Raw genomic sequence first — 12494 nt, 5'->3', positions numbered from 1 at the left:
CCTAGTGATGCATGGCTCAGTAATAGCTACAATACAACCAGCTTACAAGATAGGGTCTTTCACTGTTCGTTCACCCAACAGAGCGACTTGAGATTTATTGCCCTCGAGTGGATTGCGGATTCTCAGATTCTGGTTTGTCCCTATATATAAATAGCACCTTATTAATTGACCCCGATTATGAGGGCGTGAGATGAGGTGAAGTATTCACAAGTAAAAATAAAAACAACACAAACTTCAACATTAATAATAATAACATTTGCAAAAAAATCATCTCAAGTTCCAACAAGTTTTTTTTTTTCAAATAAAAAAATAACCACAGGTATGACACACGTTCGTAAAGAGTATATTTTTTTCAATAATAAAACGTTAATGCTCTTAACAAAATGCGTGGGTATCATGAGTGGTATAATGTGTGAAGGCGATTTTTCTTTTAATTTTCTTTTCGTTTATTTTTAAATATGACCTAGCCTTGAAACATATGGAAGAGTATAAAAAGTGTGGGCGGAGTTTCATGTCAAAACAATCTGAGTACTAGTCACGCAATGTTTTTTGGAAAAATAAAATAAAAAAAACATTCGATTAAGTGAATTTAATGTGTATATAGCGAGGGGCACTTGTGAACTCAACATTTGGCCTCATGGTTCTACATCATTTATCTCAAAATGAGACAGATATTCATACACCAATATATAACTATTTGTGTATATAATTATATATACAAAACGATTTATGAAAATAAATTTTACGCTGAGCATGTGATGGGTAAAAAAAATTATTGGGGAAAAATAATATAGTGATGATAATGTGGTTTTTTTTTTTTTTTCATTTGTTGATGTTTTGTATAATTTAACATAAGCGTATATATAAATAAATGTATGAGTGACAAGAACATTGAAGCTTCAAACAAAATGAAAAAATTTTTTAGAGGGGTGATTATGGGTATAGAAACGTTGTGCAATAATTTTGAGACAGACAAAATCCTTAAGTGGACACTAGGGATATTCTTGTAGACCTCCTGTTGATTTAATATAGCTTTATTAGTCCGCACTTCGACATGATGATGCTTTTCATTTACCCAAAGGTATATATTAAAATTAAATTTACAATAAACACATGACTAGACAATCATAAAAAAAATTCATCATAAAAAACAGAGTAAAGACAAAAATATAATAATAATAAAAATAAAAGAGTTAGATGAAAATATACAGTCGCAATATCAATTGAAGATTTATGTGATATGCGAAGCAGAGAAACGAGGCGCACGACAAACGCTCATCGATTCGGCTCAACGGACGAGAGAGTTTGCACAAACCGAGAGCCACCAGAGGTTTACCCAAGTGAACAGAAACAACCTCAAATAAAACTAGCTATATCAAAAAGTAACCTATAAATTTCAAGTAAAATAATGTGTCGTTGTAGTCTAGAAATTTTATCTTTTCAAAGCATTTGATTTATTATTTTTTTTTTTTCATTTTTATCTCTTGCAACTTGTCTTGAATAATTTTGTATTTTCATATATTTTTTATGAATAAAACTTCTTGTCAATGCCAGCTATTCGATCGAGTTCAAATATATATATATAAAAAGGTCATGAAATATTTTTAGAATCGACGACAATGTTTAGTCGCAAAGTCGTTGAAATAATATTTTCCTTACACACACACACAATTTCTTTATGTTTAATCGATTTTTAAAAAACCACAAATTTAATCAGATAGATATAATATTTTTATTATTAAAAGAAATACCTTTCTACAATTTTTTTTTTCAATGATACATTTCTAAAAAAATATTGTGCCATCTTTTATATATATTATAACCGTCATATCCAGAAGAGATTTAATCGAGTATCGTTTCCATGGTTTCTCTCTATTTTCCAATTGAAAAAATAAAAAAAAAAAAGTGTCATAAAAATAAAAAAAGAATTTGCAAAAACTGAAGGGAGAAAATAGTGAAAGCAGAAGCATGCTAATCCAGCAAGTAGTATATAGCAATGGTGGACGTGAGTACAACGTTGGTAAACCCTTCGATATAGGCGGGGATTATCACGGGGTATCATATGGGACCTCTCAACAAGGCTGAACATATATATAAATACATACACAAGGGTTTGTCTGCAAGCAAGACCAGATTCAAAAAGGAGAAAAAAAAATCATGTTTATAACGGCCAAAGTAGTAAGAGTAAATGGTAAAAGAGAGAAGAAAATGGAACAGAGAGGAAAAGGTATATATACGAAAGGGAGGTAAAGAACAAGTACATGCTGGGGATGAAGTTACTGAGTGTGGAATACACCAAATCCACCGCAAATGCTCTTGAGTACTTCTTGGTCGGACGTGAGCGTAAGGGTGCAATAAGAGCACGTGGTACTTGAACTAGTTGGAGACCACCGAGTGGCTTGGTTGGCTGGTTGTCGTCGTACCAGACGTTACCACAGAGTGCTGGCAAACCTAAGAGTCTAAATATATGTATATACATGTAGTACATAATATATAATATACACATGATGAGAAAAAAATATATATATCATGTATATGAAATACTAAAAGTACATGAACAAATACACAATATTTATCAATATGCTTATGGTTATTTTGGATGGAAATATATGTATGTAAAGTTTATTAGAAAATAAAAAATGACTTTAATAATCTCTCGATTTACATTGTGATTGGAAATATATTATTGACAAAATGTCTGGATGCGGTATAATATTACTTTTTTTATATGTTGAATACATAAGCTTTTTTCAATTTTATTTTTATATGATAAAAATAAAATATTACTCGTTTAGTCATCAAGTATAAATATGTAGCTATTAAAAAAACTAAATAAAATTATTGAGGGTCTGGATGCAATAACACCCTGAGCGCCCGAAGACTGTTAGAGCGCTCAAAGTATTATTGCAACCAGACCTCCACCTGAAAAATGAGAAAATAAGAAAACAAAAAATTGATTTAAATTTGATATAGGTATCTATAAATGCTGGAATACAAAAATGCTATTTCCGATTTTCCGTCAATGGTGTCATAGATATTCATTATATCAAAATATATAATGTTGGTTATTGATTTGTATTTATTAACTTTTTTAGCATTATTATGTTTATTTTTTTCCTGGAATTAAAACTTTGTTATTTAAAATAAATTTTAATTATTATTTTTAATGAATATTCCTGGTGGAAATACCTCTCCGACTTTCTCTACCGTTCTCCGACTTTTCACAAAAATGACCCATGAATTGAGAAATGCCGGAGAAAAGTCGGAAAAAGTTTGATAAAGTCGGAGAAATATTTCCACCAAAGATATTCATTAAAAATAATAATAAAAATTTATTTTAAATAATAAAGTTTTAATTTCAGAAAAAAAATAAACATAATAATGTTCATACAAAAGGTTAGTAAACAAAAATCGAAAATGAAAATACCAACATAGATATATTTTAAGCTATGGTATTGAACCAGATTGTCTATGACGCCTTGGTCGGAAATAAAAATAGCATTCCTTGTATTTCAGTATTTGGATATATATTTATCAGCTTTAATACTATTAGTAATAATATATATATGGGTATAGAGTGCGGTCAATTGAGGGTCTAGATGCAATAATAAGTTGAGAGCTATAACAGTCTTCAAGCGTTCAACGTGTTATTGCATCCGCCATCCAGACCCTCAATTGATTTAAATTATAAAAACAATATTTTCATTTTTAAATTTGAAAAAAAAAAAATTGCTGATTAATAACTAAATATTAATATAATAAAAAAATAAAATTATATATCGAATTTAAAATAATATAATTATATTTTTAATTTATCATTTAGTTTATATATCATTTTGTCTGGATATATAAATTGAGTACAGTGTGTACTCGACAAAATACAACCGATGAGATGGACCGAAAGCTCTAGTACATATATACCGAGCTTTTTTATAATATAAATTTATATATATACTGCAGTTGTATGCAAGTGTGTGTGTGTGTTGAAAAACTACACATATTATATTCGAGGTTGAGGTATTTATGTGTGCTCATAGGTATGTGGCATGTACAAGGGGTTGTACATATTATATATATATCATAAGTCGTATATGCAGGCATATAGTTTAGTATCGCTACGAACGTTCCAGCCAGAGGGGACTTTGCTGGTGATGGAAGAGAGCATAGATGATATACATATATACTTGGTACTGGATGTAACAAAATCAATAGAGGGGTGGCGCGCAACAAGAGTCGCGGGGATGGACAAAATTTAACGCATGCGCTTTAAAATGCGCGATTCTACCCTCTTTTGCTGATGCCACTGAGGGGCGATAGACTGCGATGGAGAGTACTTCTTTTTTTTTTTTTTTTTTTCTTTTTTTATCCCTGTGCAATCCAAGCTTTTTATTTTATTTTTTTATTTTAGTTTTCTTTTTTTTTTTTACTTTACTTTATTCTTTTTTTTTTCACTTGCTTTTATATTTTCTGAGTACAAGGTTTTAAAGGGATAGGGTCGAGTTGTATTATGCCAGGGATGCTTCCAGTTATCATTTTGAGTTTACAATATTTTTTGTTTTTTTTTTTTTTTTTTCATGTTAAACAAGCAACGAAACGTTTTAGTTGATTTCGGTATATGTATTTCAATGATGTACGAATTGTAAAAAAAAAAAAAAAAACTGTTAAGTTATTACACAGGCCTTTAAAAATACATTTTTTCATTTATTTTTTCAACATATAATGGCTTTAGAATTACATGAACATATTTTCTTGTTATGTTTTGTATTTTTAAAATTTTTGGCTTATTAGTTTTTTTTTTCGATACTTATCAACGAGTGGTGCCATCTTTTCATTGAAATATTAATGCCTAGGTTGAATATTTCGAGTGAAAAATTAGTCAGAATTTCAAAATATATATTGATAAATTTATTATTCAAATTTTAGACACGTATTGTCCTTGTGAAACGCCCAAAATAAGTGCGTTAAATATGACAATTTTATGGCGCGTGCACACACACGCATGAAACTCCATTATTTCAGCAAAAATTTTTGGGGCTACATACAAGATGTATATATGAATGAGGGGGTGAAATGGGGAGGATGCCAAATGTATTTACCATTATGGGACAAATGTCTTGATTTGCCAACGAAAGCCTACAAGGGTATATAAAGAGAATCAAGGGGTTTCAGTAAAAGCATTAACTGTTCTTCCATCAAAATGTTTTTCTAACTTGTTCACTTTCACACTCATTTTGACTCACTAAAAATCGTAAATCAATTTTTTTATTTATTCATTTTTTCATTATCCCCTTGAGAAAACAATATTTGTTTATATACATAAACATTTTGAATATTTAATAAATGAATTGCATGTAAATTTATACTCATTAATTCAAAAATAATTTATTATTCTTTATTATCAATTTATCATATGTATGATGTATAAATTTAATTATAATATTGATGATGATTAAATATTATAATTAAATATATTCATTAATCAATATTTTAATTATTTATTTTATCTATCAAATTATTCAAAAGTACTATCGATTTTTTCAAATCAAATTTAAATTTTTAGTACTTTTTTAAATTGTTTAATTGCTTTTAGGCTACTGTTAATTAACAGAACAAATACCATTTTATTAATTAACAAAAAAAATTGTTCAAAAGTGCACACGGGCTTCATTGTTCTATCTAAATTTCAAAAAAACTTTTTCATTTATTTCTTCAAGTATTTTTTGCTTGTTATTGATAAAATTTTGTGTCGATTAATAGTGTTATTTACAAGTTAATATGTCTTTTGATATCAACAAATTTATAATTAAATTATCGTAAGGTAAATCTTAAAAAAAAAAATAGGAAAAAAAAATGTAAAAAACATGAGGAAAATTAAAATTTCAAAGGAAATGTTGATAAACATGAGATTTATAGCTGATAAAAAGAGTGGGATGAAAAGAGGACAGAGAGGGTTAATACCCTCTTGGACAAAGAACGACAGGACCTCTTTGTTCTCGTGGCTCAACGGCTTCACTCGTGGTCGCGATGTTTTTGTCAAGGTCACTCATTCACACAGGCCTCACTCACTTTTACCCTCCCTAGGCGTTTTTACTTGTCGCTCGACCCATCCATTGTTCCAATAACATGCAAAAAAAAAAAATATGAAAAAACAGTAGTAAAATAAAATAGAACAAATAGTGGTAAAAATGAAAATAACAAAGAGGAAACAAAATCACAAACAAATGAAATTGAAAGTACATATTTGTGATGATTCATTTGTCAGTATATTTGTCTTTGATTCAGAATATAAATTTTTAAATTGATTTATCTATTAAAAAAGATATTCATCAATGATAAACAGATGGTATTATTATATAAATCAAATTTGAGTATTTTTATGGATATATAAAATACTTGAAAATATAAATTTCATTGTAAAATAGAAAATAATATTATAAAAATATGAAAAGAAAGAAAAAATATAAAATATATAAAATGAACATCACAGTAAATAATAATGACATAGATTTTTTGGTAGGGATAAAAATGAAAGGACAATAAATTTTCACATCATGTCATTTAAGTTTTTTTTTTTTTCAAATTTTCGTGTCGCGTGGCAACTACTTGGACAAATCAGGGACAATAGTATAGGATGAAGTGAAGGCATACCAATGATATAACAATGGGGCCTAAGATTGAGAATATAAAAAAAATAATATAATATATATATGTAATAGAAAAAAAAAAAAAAAATAGAAAAAATAGAGATAGAGAGAGAAAGTGATGAAGAGAGCAAAGGTCCAGAACAGAGAGTGTTCTTGGGATTGGGCCAGGTGTTGGGATGTATACGCGTGCGATGCTGATGTTGTTGCTGCTGTTGTTGTTGCTTTAACATCAACGTTGATGATGGTAGTTGCGTAAAATGTATGGTTCAGTAGCTTGGCTAGATGTATATTCCAAAGGGTACCTTAATTCTTGATCCTCTGATATTTTAAACAACACTTACGGTCATGGTTCGAGGCATTTCAGATCCAGGTGCATAAGCACACGACTGATTCCATCTGTATATATGCTCGGGGTAAAATCTTTCATCGGACATTTCATTTTTTTTCTTTTTTTATTTTTTCTTAATATATAATATAATCTCAACAATCCTCGTTTTGATTTTATGACACTGTCCAGGTGCTAATACCATCTTCACCTTTTACATCAGATTTTTTCATTTTAAATTTATTTGATACTTGAAGAAAATAAATTTCTTGTGTTTGAATATACAAAAGTTTTAAATTGGAGAAAATTTATTTAAAAGTATTGGAAAGTTTTTTTCGCTTTTTAATTTAATTACAAATTGTGTTGTCGGTTTTTTTTTGCTCAACTGTTTCTCAATTTTTTTGGGTCGTTTGAATTTTATATTTTGTTCGAGTAAAATACCTTCAAGTTGGATAATTTTTTTCTCTACTATAAATTATATCTTTGGAGTTTTCTTTGTGGCACACTTTTTTGTACTGTTTCAAGTAAATTCTGTTAAATTTTCATGTAATTTCTTCGTTGCGTTTGATCACAGTAAAAAATTATAAATCAAATTGCAAAAATCAAAATAAAGTGACTTCTAGCTCCAGGAAATTTTTTGATTTTAAAATCAACATCCTTTGCTTTCATAGAAACAAATCCAATAAAATAAAATGTCGTATTCTGTATTATTGATTTCCAATAAATCTAAAAATTTCAAGATAGTTTTAAAAATAAAAGTTGAATTCGTTGTGAATGAAGACCGGAAATATAAATCCACAGGTGAGACCCTCGCAATTACCGTCGCATTCAGATAGATGCATTTTTTATTTTTTTTTATTTTATTTTCAAGGGGGGTGATATGTTGTGTTACATGACTGGGTTACCAGGAAAAAACACCTATGAAACTTCGCACCTTCATACCTCCTGCTGTGGAATTGACTGGCGGCATCCGGTCCCCAAATATTCTAGTTCTCGTCCAAAACACAAAGAACCTTTTTTTATTCTTATATTTTTTTTTTATCCAACCACGACATTGTAAAGATTGCTTTTCTTTAATTTTTACGACATATATCTACACAATGTACGCATTTATTATGTTTTAAAAAAATAATAATATAAAAATACTGTACTGCATCTTGAACTCTTCAAGTAGAGTTAAAAATTTATCATATAAATGATTTAAAATTTTTAATATGATTAGTATAAATGTCATGCATGAAATAAAAATACTAAATTTGAGAAAAAAAAATGGGGAAAAACAGATTACTAAATTTTATGACAACCCATTTTTTAGTATTACAATGTGTACAGTGTCTATAATATATTGAAAAGATAACGATATGTTATATGCGACACCTCAAGCAACAAAATCATGGTATGTTAGTCAACCGGGGATAACTAGTGAGACACATCCATCACTTCTTTGTCCTGTTATAAGCTAGCTCGATTTAAAATGACACCTGGACCTTCAACTCCCCCGCTTTTACTTTCGTATCATTCATGCATGAATGCAACTTGCACCACTACCACCCCTTTAGTTCATCCCCTTGAACCCAAACGTCACGATGATGATGATGATGATCACCATCATCGTCATAGTCATCATCACAGAAAGAAAAATAAACAACTATTGATTTTGACTTGAACTTTTATATATGATTTTCTTTAATTTTTTTTTCAAAATAATATTTGATTTATCATCAGCCTGATGGCCTGGATGACACAAATAAAAAAAAAAAAAAAAGCAATATACGAATCATTGGAAAATTTTTTCAATATCATCCATATATTATGACAAATTTTTAAACTACCCAATTCCCTAATCGATGTCGGACATTACACTGCGAAATTTCATTTAAAAAATTCTTTTCACAAAAGGATTGTCAATTTTATTTTTTTTCATAATAGAATTTTTTTTGCGGTGAGATTAAAAGACATATTTTCCGCGTGCCCTAGCGATTTCCAAGGTTACATATATGTATATTAATATATCACTAAGAATCCATACATGAGACTGTGTACAGTACACCAATATATTCATAAAGTATCTTTGTGTGTATGTTGTTTTTTTTTTTTTTTTCCATTTGTGGTTTTGGTATAATATGTACACACTGTACCCAAATGACATGGTGCATTTTCCTTGCGTTTGTCGGCACCAGAAAAAGGCATATATACTTTGTCATTGTGCCGAACGAGTAGAGAGATAATCTGTCGTTTATCTTGACTGGTTTGTTGTCATTATATTGCGTGAAAATTTTTTTTGCAAGAAAAAAAAATCGAACGGTAAAAGGAAAGAAAAAAAAGCAATGCAAAAAGTTTCTTTTAAATATTTTTACGGTGTCTGAAAAGCCTGGAGGGTTTTTTTTTTTTTTTCATTGCTGAAGAATACTGTAAATTTATCCTGACCGGTTGGTCAGTCTTTAAAAAATAGACATATAGTCCGGTTAGATAGATGGTTTCTGAACGAGTATTCAGAACAATCAATGACGGTAAATGCAAAAATCCAGGTGTGTCAATGCATCCCAAGGGACCTTCATATTTTAAATCTTGAATGGAACTAAACTGCGGGGGTGGTTCAAAGGCAGGTGCTCGGTTTTTATTTATAAATATATATTTATATATAGATTTTTCTATACCCGCATCACCAACAAGTTCTGTTCATCATTTGGGGTAAAATTGAAATGGAAACTCTTCATACCTAGGGGTTGAATTTTCTTTTATGACAGTTTGACAGCCAAAAAATATATATATTTATTATTTTTTTTAATGGGTGATTGTTATTAATTCAAGTTTTCCCTTGTCAAAATTATATTACTAATGATAATATTTTATATTAGTTTACAAAATTAAAAAAATATAAAAAAAATGTTTTTATAAGCTCTAAAGTATTTTTATGTTTAAAAGCTCTGAGCTTACATTGATTATTAATAAAAATTTGAATTTTTAAATATTAAAATAACGCGTTTTTAATAGGCTTTTTTTGTTTTAATAACAAAATACATTTTTATATTTTTTTGAATCAAAAAATTTTTTACAAAACTTGAAAAATTGAGTAGAAATAAATCAAGTTCTTTTATTATTTTTGCAAAATAAAATTTAAAATAAAATAGGTAGTTAAGCCTTTGTGCTAGTGAGGCAACTGAATGTATTTTTTATTTCACATGAAAAAAAAATGTAAAACATTCACCTGAGACTGCTGGTCGATCGCTCACCAAATGACATGAAAAAGATTTTTTTTTTTTTTGAACTATTTAAATATATAAAAAGATTCAAGTCCAAGTCAGCCCTATATCCATTCCGGAAGCTCACGCTTTTTTTTTACCTTGATTTAAAAAGCCTCACATTCACATGTAAAAAATACATATATATTTACACACATACTTTGAAGTTATGCCGAAATAAAAAAAAAATAAAAAAAAAAAATCTTGACTTGGTTTTTACTGCGAAACGATTTCTAGGCTTTTGCACCCCGGTGAAAGATCGAGACCCGCCCTTGTCTCGGCTCATTCTTCAATTTGGCCAAAAAGTTTTTTTTTATCCTCATTTTTTTTTTTTTAAACCATATACCGTGGTCTTCCCTTTTTTTTTTTTTTTTGAATGTCGAGTGCCACTTCGATCCGCTTTCATTCATGAATCAGTGAAATGGTTTTTTCGATGAAAAGAATCGAATGAAAAAAAAGCAAAATAATAATAAAAATAAAGCAAGAAAAAAAAAAAAAGTTTGTCATGGTGATTTGGGGTATATAGGTGAGGGGATTCATTACTTTTCAATGGTCGAGTAGCTTTGAATCTTCCTAATGGACAAGTGATTTTATTAAAAATCTGAAAAACCTCAAATTCATTTTAAATATAATAAAAAAAAACAAGCCCAAAATCAAATTGAATAAATAAACTATCCTAATTCGAGGTTAGATATAAAGAAAAATAAAAAAACTTTTGACAAAAAAGAATAATAAACTAGCAAATAAAATATATGAATATATATATATATTTTTTAATATAAGTATAAATGAAAGTAAAAAAGAGAGGTGGCAATAGTTGTCATCCATAATTGTGAGAGAGAGATAGATAGAATATGTGTAAGTTCAAAAAAAAAAAAAAAAAAGGGTTATGTTTGAGGCAAATATTTCCTGGCGTAGACCAAGTGCGTAGTTCACATGGTCTATGCTAGATTATATTTGCCCCAAACACCAGAAAACAGATATCAGGTAAATGAAATAATTCAGAAAATAATTTAAAACCTTTAATTTATAAAAATAACATCTCCTGATTATTATGTACTGGGTATTACTGTTATCCTTGGGATTTGAACTCGAGACCACAAGCACTGTAGGCCGGGCTCTTGACGACTTAACCATATGCTCACTGGACTAACTATTAAAAATAATGAAACTTTATAACTGATTTGAAAGAAAATTCAACTTGAATTATTCAGTTTTATTTACTCGTGTTGTTAAAAAGTCAAAGTATAAAGTTTGCCCATTTGTGGTTTGTAAGAAAAACTTTTATTACTTTGTTATGAAATTGCGTCATGATCCCTGCGGGAGTTTTTAATGTTTATTTAGCTTGAGGTGTTGAGTCTTCACTCTTCAAAGATATTTTTTTTTTTTGCTCTTTCATCTCTTTTTTACTCGACAAATCGATAAGAAAAAATGCTATTAAAAAGTAAAATATGTATATTTATTTCAATGTCTATATATTGAAAAATGAAATACGAATTGAGAAAAATCAGTACGATCTTTTCTCGCGCGTATCTTTGAAAAGTACAATAAAAATATTGAATATATATATACGTGAAGCTGTAAAATATTTAACGAGGCAGTTTCCTGAATATCTTTATTCTAAACGTTACGAATATTCCAATAAAATATAAGTGTGTGTATAATATAAATTCCTTCCAAATTTTTTTGAATATATATGGATGATGATAATAATAATAATAGAGAGGGTAACTTCAATAAAAATGACAGCAAAAGATCAGCATTATATGAAGAGAATATATATATTTTTTATTTTTGTTTTTATTGGCTCATTCGCACATCGTAAAAGCTGCTACGATTATATGCAATATCATGATAACACATCAGATAATTTCTTGCAATGTCGTAAGCGTATAACGCTTAATTTTAATGCTTTTCACCGCATATATTTAATAAATCCCTTTGTAACCGCTGTGTCATTCATTTTATCTTTTTACTTATCATAAATCTTTCTAAATTTAAAAACATATTAAATTCCAAAAATATATATTAATATTATTAATTATCTATGTACAAAATATTTATATCATTTATTTTTTTATTTCTTTTGTTTCAGAGAGTCATTGTTTTTGGTCGTCAGCTTGTTCACGAAATTTTTTCACCTCATATACGAAAAGGTAAGAAAATGAATTTGATTTTATAATGAAATATATATTTATAAACATAAAAATAATATTAATTTTAAAATACCCAACATTCAAGTTGGTCTAAATGAAAAATAGAAGATTTTGTTTTTTGTTTCAA

General features: G+C 28.5%; 1 protein-coding gene across 3 annotated transcripts in view; it reads left to right on the top strand.

Moving 5' to 3' along the window:
• LOC122847579 (transcription factor Sox-2-like) overlaps nucleotides 1-12494 on the top strand; it is a 207752-nt gene that overhangs the window by 30195 nt on the left and 165063 nt on the right. For all 3 annotated transcript variants that reach the window (XR_006373385.1, XR_006373383.1, XR_006373384.1), the window contains one exon: nucleotides 12307-12367. The gene's annotated coding sequence lies outside the window, so the exon portion shown is untranslated. The remainder of the gene's footprint in view (nucleotides 1-12306; nucleotides 12368-12494) is intronic.

This window comes from Aphidius gifuensis, linkage group LG1, assembly GCF_014905175.1.
Source record: "Aphidius gifuensis isolate YNYX2018 linkage group LG1, ASM1490517v1, whole genome shotgun sequence".
Lineage (NCBI taxonomy): Eukaryota > Metazoa > Arthropoda > Insecta > Hymenoptera > Braconidae > Aphidius > Aphidius gifuensis.
The sequence above is the reverse complement of the archived record's forward strand: the minus strand, read 5'-3'. Positions and strand labels throughout refer to the sequence as shown.